Here is a 12,144-nt window from a genome sequence, read left to right as displayed (position 1 = left end):
GGATTGGGCGCAACTGTCATGTCCGTAGTTTAGCTTGACGAGTCGGGTGAAGGAGTAGTACCCACGCGGACTATCGGGCTCAATCACCCACACGATATTGCCTGTCTTAAGAGTGGAGTCAGAATGAGTGTGCCACTTGACACACTTATTCAGTGAGAGAGCATTTTCGCCAAGCCAACGAGACAAAATAGCGTTAGCATACGACTGCGCTCGCACGCACCTTTTCTTGTGGTCAAAGTGCTCCCCAGGTAAAAGCAAAGGAAAGCTTGTGGCGTGTTGTGCAAGGCAAAACTGGATTGGGGTTAATGCTTCTAACTCACGTGAATCAGTACTAACGGGAGTGATTGGCCTCTAATTCAAAGCCTGCTCAACTAAGCAGAATGTTGTTCCTAACATCTCTTCGGTGACTCGCCTACTGCCTAGTATATCGTAAAGTACGCGCTTTACTCTTCGGACGAGGCGCTCGCAGGAGCCGCCATGATGGGGTGCGCCTGACGGGTTAAATTTCCAAGCAACGTTTTTCTGTGCAAAAATGGTCTGCGCCATGCCATTCCAGCTCTTGATGCAGGCAAGTAATTCCTCTTCCGCACCAACGAAGTTCGTGCCGTTATCCGACCAGATCGTGCTTGTTGTACCACGCCGCGCAATGAACCGTTCAATGCCCATGACACAAAAACTAGTGTCCAGAGATGATACAGTCTCAAGGTGTAGAGCCCTGGTGGTGAGGCAGGTGAAAAGAAATCCTCATCTTTTTTCAGTGCTTCTGCCGGAACGTAAAGTGGTTCAAAGTATTCCACACCCGTATGATTAAAGGGTGGTTGCTTATATCCGAGACGTTCGACAGTTAAATTGGACATGATTGGCTGGATGATACTTCTTTTGCGCTTACGGCATGTTACACATTGATTTTCGATACACTGAAGTAGTCTACCCAACGCAAGTATTTCACATTTCATTTTTTTAAAAAACGAAGCGCATGTAATCTAAACTTTGATGAAAATGCTTGTGGTGGAGGCTGCGGGCTGTTTGATGGATGTGACATCGGTGACGAAGGAAAATGATGTCTCCACGCAATTATCGACATCAAAAAGAAGAAACCTTCAAACGAATTTTATTGATCGCACGTTCGTCGGGTATAAACAGGCAATCAGTAGTCCTGAGAATGCTCGGACCAGTGAGCCAGCTGCTATCCTTGAGGACTTCCAAAGAAATCGCCCGCGTATCGGAATCAGCTGGATTATCGCCGCTCAGAACATGGTGCCACTCATCAATGCTTGTCGATTCGAGGATTTCGCCGACACGGTTAGCCACGAAGACAGGTAATTTGTCACCGGAGTTTAGCCACTGCAAAACTGTAGTTTTATCTGTCCACATGTAGACCTGATTAATGTTAACGGTAATTGCTTTCAGTATATCATATTTCAGTCGAGTTGCGGGCAGAGCAGCTTGAAGCTTTAGCTTCGGTTTAGATAGCGCTTTCATGGGAGCAACGCGAGCTTTACCAAAGATGAAGGATGTTTGAGCTTTGTGCGAATTCGATTGTAGCATAAGCAAAATTCCAACGGCACAGAAAACGTCCTGCGAGCTATCACCGAACATGTGGAGCTCAGTTTGATCCACAGGTTCTGTGAAGTAACAGCGGAGAATAGTCAATTGCCCTAAGAGAGGGAGACCGGAGTGCCACTCGAGAAATTGACTTCTTATGTCTTCCGGCACTTCGTCGTCTCAATTTTGGCCACTGATTTTCCAAATATATCTAAGCAAAAGACGGGCCCTAGTTGAGTATGGAGCTACTAACCCAACTGGGTCAAACACAGAAGAGACGATACTCAAGACGGTTCGTTGACTTATTGCCTTATCCACAGGACAATTCTTGCTTCTGCTAACAACCAATGTGTCTTTCACATGGTCCAACTTAGGACCTAAGACATGTGATGATTGTTCGGCACCGTTACGTGTTTTTTTGATGGGTAAAGACGAGGTTTCGCAATGATCGGTGTTCATTGCCAAAGAAATTTTATCGGTATTACTGACAAATTTAGTCAAAATAAATCCTCCCAACTTGAGTAACGAAACCAAATCACGGCTAATTTTAATTGCATGGGTAACGTCATCGAACGAATCCAAGTAATCGTCCATTTAAAAATTTTCGTTTACGACTGATGCGGCCTCAGGGTATGTGGACATATTATCAGTTGCTGTTTTTCGCATCGCGAAATTGCGCATGTAGGCGAATCCCATGCGCCGAATATATGGCGAGTGTACTGGTGAATTACCACATCGGAAGTGGTATCCTCCAGTCACAAAAAATAGAGCGAAATTTGATTGCGGGCGAGGACTCCTACCTGGAGGAACATAACCTCTATATCCGCGGAGACGGCGTACTTGTGTCGACGGAATCTCAAAATTACAAAATTAACGTTTGGGGTAGGTCTGGACCCACCAATAAGGACTTATTTAAGGATGTGCTGTGAAACTTAGAAGCCCCAATTAGGGACTCGGCGGACCTTACCCGGCTTATTTGGTTTTACGACGGGATGGTGCGGAAGATACCGCTCGCGATCGGAACGCTTACGTGGATCATGCGGCTCGACAGTAACGACATAGACTTTCCTAATGTCCCCTCTAATTGTGTCTGCGTATCTTTCGCGCAGTTCAGAGTCTTAACTTAATATTCTCTCCAATGTTTTAAAATGGGCGAGTGACGAGTGATAATTGTTTGGTAGACTGACATTACTATCAATCCAAAGCATAGGCACAATGTATCTTTCGCCATTGTGAACGGTTTCAGAATAAAGGATGGATAAAGAATAATTATACGCGGCGGAACGGGCACCAATTTAATTGAAAGCACCATAAGACTCCAACACGTACCAGGATTTTATCTGATCAGTCAAGGAGGAATCTTCAACAACACACTTGAAACACAAAGTAGAAGCAACAGACGGCGGCAACGGACCACCTATGACCCAACCTATTGGTAGGCGAACGGAACATGGTGAATTATTATCATCTCCAAAGATTAACTCAATGAGTCTAACGGCGTGGTAGTCGTCTTGTCCTATAGTAACTTCAACGTCCTCATAAGCATATTGAGTGGACTTAATAGGTGCTAATCGTGGATATTTATTCTGCAAATCAGCATTAATGATTGTCTCGGAGCCAATCTCAACATTGTCTTTAACATATGCACGCAGAGGGAATACGAAATCACTATTATTCGGCTCGGAGGAAAAGGTAAACTTGAGACTCTCTGAGTCTCAACATTGGCGGTTGAATTGAAAACATTTATTGACAAGTTAACGGACTCCCCTACTAAGCCGAGACGGTTAACGAGTGACGAAGACACCTAGAAGTGTGTCAATGCACTATCACAAGGAACCAACATCAGAATACTGGTTACATCCGAGGACACACCAAATGTTGCAAATGACAACAACCCTATAGACGATTCAAAGTCATGTAAATCAATAACAGCGGCGTGGGTGGAAATGTTTGTATTCTCTGTGGACTTGTTTGCTCCAGCTTATTTGAGACATTTGAATTTTTCTTCCGAGGAAATATTTTTTTTCGGCTCCGTGGAGCAAGGCACTTTGTGTGCTATCGCACTCTGGCTTCTGGCATTTTTTTAAGCTCTAGAGCATTGCCGGAAACTAGGATTGTCGTTGAGGCAAGCGAAGCAAAACTTCTATTCAGCTACGTATTTCGCTCGCTGAGTAGCATTCTTTTCTCTGAAAACAGCGCAGTTCCACAATGCATGTCTACTTTCAGTTACCTTGGTGTTTGCTGCAAAAATTGTGGTTGATTTTGGCTTAACTGGTTCCTCGTTTTTTGCCTTACACGTAATCTCTCATGCCCCTCGCCCTTTTCTTTCAACCAGTTATTAAAATTTAAGAGTGTTGGGCGCTGCAAGTTATGCCTAACAGTATGCATTGATCAAGCTTCTTTGAGGTTAGGCGTAAGTTAACTAACAGCTTCGCTTAACAGGTTAACATTTTTTAGATCATCGTTAAATGACAATGATTTGAAAACTGCTACGGCGCCAGATTTGCCAGTGCATCCTTGTACATAGCGCCACGGGTTGCCGTCAAACTGGGCTAACTTCCATTCGGGAAGATGATCTTTGCGGCTATGCATTAAAAATACCGCCGATTCACGAGCGGAGAGAGATCGATCCGATTAACAACCTTGGTTCGGATTAGCAGAAGACGGTGCGTAGTCTTCGTTGACTGGCTGATAACTAGTATTAGCATTCTTGACAAAATAAGGAAAATGTTGAGGATAAACTGGTGGAGTTTTAAGGTACCCCACCACAACCCCACCACTAGTATACGGGATGGCTGGGTTACACATTGGGACAACAGTTATCACATTAGAGAAAATGTTTCCAGCATTACAGCATTGAACGGGCGTGACTATTGGAGTTGTAGCAGTCAATCGCCATAAGTTTGCATCACTTGTATAGTAATCGTTGATATTAGGTGACACAGTATGCGGTACGAAGGGAATATAATGTTGCGCATGGAAAGGCGCCGCTTGGCAATGAGGTGCCGAAAGGAAAACCGGCGGTGGGTTTACGCCAAAAGATGAGAAGTCACCACCAGCAAATGCAGGTGACAAAGAAAAAAAGTACCGGGTTGTGCCGGTAACATTGGGACAGGTAATGATTCCGGTTGCCCGTTGGCAAAACTACCAATTGTTTTGTTTGAGCTCATGGTCTGTAAAGGAACAGCAGACGGCGGTGGTAACAAGTGTGCACTAGAATGCATATTGTTAACTGGGAATGAAACAGTTAGAGGAGAAGCTTGCAATGACAAAAGGCTTGCACTGCCAAATTGAAGCATAACTCGATGTCCATGATTATAGGTTCCAGCGTACCTAATTGCTGTGTGCCCATGGTTATGACCATTGCTAGTGATAATTGCATGAGCGAGGTTGGCTGGAGTCGTCGGTTCTGACAAAATTGGTGCAGGAGTGAAGGCCAGCAAACCTAGCGCACTATTATCCTCAATTTCAAACGCTTTCATTTCCATTTCAATTAGTTGCTTTTAATGACTTTCAGCCAATTGCTCTAGCTCCAGCTGACTTTGTTCGAACTTGAGACAATTCTCTTGCTCTTTGAGCCTTACCGATACTTGATACTGCTTTTCCAGCTCCTCGTGACGTCGTTTTACTGAAACTATTTCATGCCGTTTCTCACTTGATGACATATTGTGAACTGTCGACGTATGACGAGTGGAAGCAGATTTATCAGACTTAAGTGACTCCTGTTTCCTAATATCATTAGAGACCTTCGACCTGTTTTCAGATACTCATGCTACTGAATTTCTTGTTTTGTGCGAGCTTGAGGATGTCTAATTTCTAGTTTGTTGTAAAGATCCCTTGCTCCTTATAATGGCGGCTGCTGAAAATGACGAAGGCTCAAGGCTCATCTTGTATTTCTGAGCTTCATGCATTACTCGCTCTTTTTGGTTACTTTCTTAAGCCAAAGTTCTTGCTGGGCAAAAATTTTTTCGAGGTTTTTTGTTTTTCCCGCTAACCTAATTAGTTGCTCATTCACGTCTACAGCTTTTTCCAAAGCAATTTCACATTTGTAAACAGCGTTATCAATTTTTGCGGTGCTACTATTATTCTCAATGCCTTCAAGTAATAATGAAAAAACTTTGAGCAGCACATTTTCTAGATTTAGGCGGGTTTCAATTAACTGCGTGTCTTATTTTGGAATCTTTCGTCCATGTTTTTCAAAAATTGACAATTTTTTACAGATGCTCACTAAATAGACAACAATTAATAAAATGAGAAATTGTTTTGTTACGTAATTAAATTTGCATTCAAATATCAACATTAGTTTACAAGATGGGGGAACTTGACGTCTTAAAGCTTCCACCTGAAGACTATTTTTTTAATAGCTTTTCGAGCTTTGAGTGGTAAGCGGTTCCGCTTCTTACGCGTCTTAAGGATGTTAAGATTAGCGCTTAGGAGGAGAGTCTTTAACTCGAGGGAAGGAGCCTGGTCAAACTTTTTGTCCTTCTCATTTAGTACCTGGTCCTTAGCCTTACGCTTAGAGATAAAGTCTTTGACGACGTTCAGAACGAGAATACCAGTTAAAACTAAACTTTCTTCTATATCCTCGGTTCCGTTCCGTCTACAGTATACGATCGCACAAATAATTGTCCTATACCTTAATAACAAAGTGACAAGTTGCGCACTACTCGGCTTGCAGTTATTGTTGCTGCGGTGCCTACTTATTGACTTATTAATGGCGTCGTGCCAAATTACAAGGTCGTTACGGTGAGACAAGTAGTGATGAAGGTAGTACTGAATTGTTTTTTGAGAGTCCCTAGCGTTAAAGTTCAAACTTAAACCTGGATTGGTAAAGCAAGTATCTTGGACGCGCTTCTGAGACGGAACGGGAAGTTTGCGGAGCGCGTGATCCAAGGAACTAGCTCCTAGAATGTATACCATACCCTTAAGGAAACTATGCGACCGTTATGTTACGCTTAAGTACCAATTGGGTTGGAAAATTAGATAGATCGGTCGAACTCCAACAGCACACACGGAGTAAACCTGAGGATGAAAGAAATCAACTTAACCCACTTATTATCACCGTACTTGACCACTTAACATTACTGTCACGCAAGGATGTCAGTAATCGGACGGGCAAATTTCGGCGTTGATACACTTGAAGCGATCTGGTTTTCAGTTTTACCAAAGGTGGGTGGGGTTTCAGGCAAATTGGTTAGATTCCAACAACACACGCGAAAGAAACCTCAAATGAAAAAACTCAACTTAATTTGCCTGATATTTTGCTGCCAGATCACTTATCATAAGGTTGGTGTCATCTTACAGCACAGTTCCGCAGGATTCTGAGGACGGTCTGAGGATTTTTTGACAGTTTTTTAATTGTTCACAAAAACTTTTAGGAGAATTTTGATCAGCGGGTTTGAGTCATAATCCAATCCTTAAACTAGTCCAGTACCTCTTGTCTATATTCCGTTCACATATATCCAAAAATTTTTGGTATCGAAAAAAAAATGTCAATCAGTTTGTCTATGTACCGATTGTAAGATTTTTCAGTTCAACGGAACTGCCCAAAAATTTTGAGTTTTGAGAAAAACTACCTGGTGCTATCTTGCGGGAAAAACATTAACATGTATAACATCGTACAAAAATTTATAGCACGAATGGAGAGTTTTAAAAGTTTTGGAACCTTCTTACAGTTTTGGAGATTGGGCGGTCAACGGTTTTCGGTTGTCAGATTTTTGGTCTGCTGCAGAGGAGTTGTCCAGCAACCGTTTCTCAAACTCACACAAAACGTCTGTAATTGACCCCCTGTCTGATGATCTGAATAGCTGAGAAAATCCTCCGTTCCTTCTGTCTAAAAGCCTCATTTGAAATCCGGATACCTGTTTGAAGGCCTCAATTGTCCGTCATACCGCCTGTCTGTGATGGTCTGCCGAAATCGTACAAACTTTTGAATGATAGACTAGCAAAAATTTATCCTTGTTTCGCCCAAGATGACAAGTCGCAATGCTTCAGTTGCTTGAACTCCGGATACTCCTGCTGAACTCCGAGTACTCCTGCTTCAACTTGGCGGAACTGTTCCACAAACTGCCTTTAATCTTCCAACTAGAGTTTTTACTCACACTGAATCACAGCCCGTCAGTAGGCAGTAGGCACAGCCCGTCAGTACTACAGCCGGCCAGTAGCACAGCAGGCTGATTACACAGCCCAGCACGTCAGTAGGCAGTAGGCACAGCCTGTCAGTAGCACAGCCCGTCAGTAGCACAGTAGGCTGATTACACAGACCAGCTAGTAATTAGCACAGCCCGTCAGTAGTTAGTAGGCCGTCGGTGGGGCGCCAAAATGAGCGCGCTCAATCTCCGTAAGTTGGTAAAAACTATGATGTCGAGTGCTTGAATTATTAAGAGCATTTAACGGCAAAAACTTTCGGAAACTTAAAATTTCATCATATTTTCGGAAACTCAAAATTTCATCAAGGCTGAACCGGTTAAGTATCAAAAAACAATTACAATAGGATATAACCCCCTTTTTTAGTATAATAATACATGGTCAGGTGGGGTACTCGAACCTACACCAACTGGCAAGTCTGTATAGTCGGCGGTACCGTAGCTTAGGCTACTCGGCACTCTTCCTTATTTTATATACATTTATACTCTTGTTTTATATGCATTTATGCAGTTGTTGAACGTGTTTTAGGCTCTTGCATCGTCGCGATGAAACTTTTTTCCCTTTTTTTTCAGGAAAAGTCTCAAAAAATGTTCAAGTTCAAACTTTTTGTGCGGTTTGATTAATGATTTTTTTTTCAGTTCACCTCAAAAACTTCTTTTTTTTGAAAGGAAGGCCAACCCTACTATCGAACAGCAAACGTGTGAAGGTTTTAAAACGTTAACAACTTCTAGTTTCGAAAGTGGAGTTTACTTATCAGATTTCCTTGCGAAACAAAAAGCTAGTCTGTGGATTCAGTTTTCTCAACTTGATTTCATTTCAACAAAACTTTGTCAATTGTGAATTGTTCTAGAAGTTAAAAAAGCTTTCAGGCTATTAAAAGTTTTCTGGAAAAATTCGAAAAAATTTCTGCTTATTTGCTTTCTCTGAGTCTTTCCCAACCAACTGCCTGTTTGCTATGTTTATTAAGATAATTATTATAATCATGAATTGCTTGTAAAATTTAAAGAGCTGTAAGGACCTATAACTTTTACTCTGAAATGAAAGTTCTGAAAGAAAATGTTTTTTTTTTCAGAAAACAGGCCAATTTTCATTCTTTTTCCTTGCATTCATTGACTCCTTCCCAACGCTCTGTTGGCTATTTTTGCGGCTTTAATGAAAACTGAATCACAGATGGAAGATCTTTATTGTTCCTAACAATGGAAAAAGGGGGAGGAACTTTGTTTTCGGGTTGTGTCTTTTAGTTTACCACGCTGAATCAAGTATCACAAATATTTATCAGAATGGGTCGATTGATTTTAGTTTTTCCACGCAAAATCAGGCACAACAAATGATTATCGCAATGATTCAAGTGATATGTCATATTAAAGCCCTTTCGATCCTGATTTGATCGACATTAAAAGTTTTCAAAATTTTTTTCTCAAGGTTGAGAGAAACCAGTTTGAAATTGTTGATTTTTGGTCTATTTACGAACTAATATGGTGTGAGCGTGTAGTTTGGGGAGTTTCTTGTCACCATTTTGTAAACAAATGCTAAAGTTCCGCAAACATTTCTGCAAAAAAACTTAAAAAGTTTTATTTTTTCTCATTTTTTTGTTTTTCTAATCAATTTTCTTCAAAAATTGTTTTCGGAATGGCCTTCATCACTATTACTGTCAAATATGCCTAAGTTATATTTTTTGTTCAGATCTTTTTATCACACCATGCAGAAAAAACGACACTAATTTGAAAACGAAACTAATTTTTATAAGACTGAGGTCGGAACATTCTGTGCTACTTGCACAGTAACCGGCTACCCTTGTTGTGATATGCACTGATTTTTCGTACAGCGTTTTAAAAAAAATTAAATGGTTTGACACAAACTCAACCATATCAGAAAAAAATCCAACGAGCAACCTGCAAATTGAAAAAAAAAACAAAACAAAAAAAAATTGAATGCGAAGTCGATTCCCAAGACGCCTGACAATTAACTTCTATTTAAATAAACATTGTATGGAAAAGTTTTTGAATGGTATTTGCATTTTGGTTTTTTCTACGCGCTGGAACTTTTTAATTCTTTTAAATAGGACAGTAAATATTTAAAGATTTTAAGAAACAAGCTGAATTAGAATTTTAAGTTCAATTTCGTTCTTCCCATTGCTTTTTTGAAAACTGGAGGCATGTGTTATTTAACCTGAAGGCAGTTTTTTCTTAGAAAAATATCGGAAGTTGTATCGAGTCAGTGACAACATGATTATATCTATGCATGTTTCCAATACAGTGCGTACTGGAACCTGATCTAAACTACATTTTATGATTGGATAAATTAGATATTTTACCAATGTAAAGTATTTAATATTAACCAATCATGATCCATCTAACTAACAATCCACTTATTTGTAAGTGCTGAAATTACTTGTAATTTCAGCACCAGAGAGATTTGAATTTAACTTAGAAATTAGTTGAACTCTCCCGAGTACTTCAGCAGCCGCAATAAACCAGTATACCCTAGATCTATTGAGCCTAGCAGAGACTAGTTAAACAACCTGAGACTAGACAGTATAAGAGTAAGATTAGGATCGGTATTAGACTAAGAAGTTGCACGAATCTATCCGGCCGAAAATAAGATAGCGTGACGAGCAGACGGTGTACCCTATCCGAAATTACTCTATGAGTTATACCCATCGGTCCTAACTCATCTGGTGCGACCATAAGTCTCGAACAAGACCTTAATAGCTTAGAATTAACCAATAATAGAATTTAGACAAAACATTTACAAAATGTTATACGACAATAATTTAATCGAAATGTCTCTACGACTCAATAGATCAGAGTGATATTCCGAACGATAACAGAACTACCCGGAATTGGAAGAAGACCTCGAACCAGAGACGACATACGACAAAGCAGAAACTTACCATATAGTTATATGATAGTTCGGCAAAAGCCAGAACAAACTTTTGTATTTAGAATACTACTAGCAATGAATTTAGATTTTCATTTGCAAACATAAAATTTTGAAGTCAATCTTCAAAATCATTTCAGGCGCTAAACAAAATTATTAATATACAATAACGATTGATAAAAAGATCTCAGATCGTTTTCCTAAATTCTGCAGTAATATACAAAACATGTTTGAAAAATATTTATTGAAAAATAAAAATAAAAATTAGTAGCATGACAATAAACGGTTAGTAATTATAAATCATCCTGTTGTTCCAGCTTCATCGCCTAAACATAACAGCATTCATAAGCTCACTAATATCATAAAAATACTAAATCTATTCTTTACACAAATTTAAAACATTTTAAACTTAAATTCACTTAATTTTAAAATCAGATCATCAAGGCTTATCCTTGGATCTTAAATCATTTTCTATTTAATTAAATTTAAAACTTGATCATCAAGGCCTATCCTTGGATCAAAAAGAACAACTTTGTTCTCCCCCACCCACTTAACTAGTGTCTAACGACCTCAAACGTCGATTCACTATCCAACCCTTTCTAAAAACCCAGGACTAATAGAAATTTTTGAACAAAACTAATCATTCAAATTAGGATAAACAGTGAAGAACTTCGGTTATTCATCCTTCACTTGATCCCCCCTCTTACCAGACCCAGGATAAATCTTAAACTTAGTAAGTTTAAAATAGTATCTAACGAACTACTCGCGTTCTAATTATACCTGAACCTTGTGGATCGATTTACTATTCTCCAACCCTGAACACAATCACTACCCTTAAGTAAGATTAAGTAAGTTAACACCTTAGCTTATACTATCCACGAGAAAGTATAAAATCATTCTTCGGAATCGATATACTTTTCTCCCCAACCCTGAACAAACAGACCCAGGTTAGGCTAACAAAAAAATCGTAAGGACTAACAGTTTAAGCAAATAGAAATCATTTAACAACCTTTTGCATCCGTCATCCTAAACCTTATGTCATTTAAAAACCTAGGAAATAAACAAACAATCGTTTTACACAATTGTGAAATAGATAATAAAAAATACGACCTTGTAATCACACCTCATACACAAACAGTTGGATACATTAGAACAAAACGACAAACATTAAAGAGAAAAATAATAACTAAACAAAGACAAATAACACGAAAAAGATTTTCAAAAAATCGAAACGCATTTTCAGAATCAGAAACCAACAGTTTAGACGAACTTTATAAACTAAAAGAATCAATAGATAAAAATTGCCCAATTCACGATCAATTATATTTCTCTGACTCAGAAACAACTTCAAATTCATCAAAAAGAGGAAAAAGAAGAATAAAAAAGCAGTATAAACACAAACCAGTACATTTATACAATTGGAATCAACCAATTAGACACATTGATAATTACATATTAACAGTCATCGAACGAAAAAATGAGCTCAACGCACACCCCAGGTGAAGAAAGTCCAGATGATGATGATATTTTCCCCTTTATCGTAGATGCAACCACTGATAGCGGACAGCATAT

The 12,144-nt window shown here is 39.5% G+C and overlaps 2 protein-coding genes across 3 annotated transcripts in view; one reads left to right on the top strand and one right to left on the bottom strand.

The window, feature by feature from the left end:
- LOC134844117 (c-Myc-binding protein-like) overlaps window positions 1–12,144 on the bottom strand; it is a 493,244-nt gene that overhangs the window by 241,395 nt on the left and 239,705 nt on the right. The window lies entirely within an intron of this gene.
- Window positions 1–12,144, top strand: part of LOC134844822 (zinc finger protein 277-like) — an 86,973-nt gene that overhangs the window by 36,910 nt on the left and 37,919 nt on the right. The gene's annotated exons all lie outside the window — the stretch shown is intronic.

The sequence above is a fragment of the Symsagittifera roscoffensis genome, chromosome 4, assembly GCF_963678635.1.
Source record: "Symsagittifera roscoffensis chromosome 4, txSymRosc1.1, whole genome shotgun sequence".
In the NCBI taxonomy this organism is placed as follows: domain Eukaryota; kingdom Metazoa; phylum Xenacoelomorpha; order Acoela; family Convolutidae; genus Symsagittifera; species Symsagittifera roscoffensis.
Note: the sequence above shows the minus strand (reverse complement) of the source record. Positions and strands in the feature narration are given on the sequence as shown.